A 1,663-nucleotide genomic window follows, 5' to 3' on the forward strand; every position below is an offset into this window, starting at 1 on the left:
TGTTACATGAAAGAAGAGTTTGTATTATGGTTTCATCATTTTTCATTGTACTCTTTTTTTTTTTTTTTTTTTTTTTTTTTGGTCTTTTTTGAGACAGGGTCTTGCTATGCAGGACAGGGTGTTCTTGAGCTCACTTTGTAGCCCAGGCTTGCCTTGAATTCACAACAATCCTCCTGCCTCAGTCTCCCAAGTGCTGGGATTACAGGTGTGCGCCACCATACCTGGCTCTTTTTACTCTTTTACTATTCCAGACAGGGGCTGCTCTGTGGCCTGCTCATGCAGTGAACTGTCAAAACTAACTCAAGAAGATCATGTCATGTGAGTAAAAAATAACCTTGGTTGTGAACCACTAAGGTTTTGCAATTATTTGGCACTGCAGGGTAATTTAGCCTCAGTATACTAACACAGCCACCTAGAGCAGGGGCCAGCAAATTCTGTAAAGGACCAGAGAGTAAATATTTTGCGGGTAATACAGTCTCTGTCACAGCTACTGAACACTGCCTTTCAAGTACAGAAGCATGTAAATGAATGAGCATGACTATGTTCCAATAAAACTTTATTTGCAAAAACAAGCAGCAGCCATAGTTGACCAACTCCTGTGAAGATACTTATGTAGCTTAGCCACTTGTTAAAAATTTGATAGGCAATTCATATCTCTGCTAATCTTACCTAGTTCTTTTTCTATAAGTTTTTTATCAAAGATGACAGAGAATAAACTCTGTTGTGTTGTTTCTTAAAGTGTATTAGAAAGGGTAAGTAAGGCTTAAAAAGATGAAAGGCACAGGATGACAGATTTACTATTTCTTGATGAGTAGAGGGGGGAAAAACAACTAGAAACATTATCTCTGCTGACACAAAGCCTTCAAAAGCAGTTGGGGAGACACGCAGAAACAAAATCAGAGAGAGATAAATGGCTGAATTAAGGATAACAAGAAGAGACATAGAAATGTGAAGAGAAATATATGTGAGTGAAATTGAGTGAAGCTAGAATTCATATATTCAGCTCTTTTCAACAGAAACCAAAAGCAAGCTTGTTCCTCTGCTGCCACCTTCAGTATTTCAGGATCCTGATCCAATTTTTGCATTTTATACTAATAAGTTCAAACAGCCTGAGTTCTGGCTCCTGTAAACACTGTTCCTGCTTTTATTTTAGCTATCTCTTGCTGGAATCCACCAATACTCAAGAATGGCAGGGCATGAGCAAATGATCTTAATGCGGAAGATGACAAGATCAAAGACTGAGGGTACACTGGGGAGGAGGTTATTGTTGAGAGTGGGACAACACCAGGCAGAGGAGGGGTTCCCAAAGCAGAGGCAGTTTGGGGACAGAGCCTAATCCTGTCAGTTACAGAGCTTGGCTTGCAGGCAGCCGGACAATTCATCAAAAGTGTGAAGTCATTCAACAGTTGTATAAGCAAAACGATGGAACGACAAATAGCCCTGGGTGGACCTGAAGTAGGGAAGTAGTGTCTAACTGTGTCCCCTGCATTTTACATCTGGGCAGGGGTAGTAAGACCACAGCGATATAAGCTTTTTACATATTAACTAGATTCACTCTGTATTGGTGGCTATAACAGAATATCTGTGGCTGGGTTATTTACAAAGAAAAGAGATTCATTTGGGAAGTTCTCAGGACTTGAAGGCACCATTAACTTCACTTCTG

This window comes from Chinchilla lanigera, unplaced genomic scaffold, assembly GCF_000276665.1.
Source record: "Chinchilla lanigera isolate Chin_1 unplaced genomic scaffold, ChiLan1.0 scaffold00028, whole genome shotgun sequence".
Classification (NCBI taxonomy): Eukaryota; Metazoa; Chordata; class Mammalia; order Rodentia; family Chinchillidae; genus Chinchilla; species Chinchilla lanigera.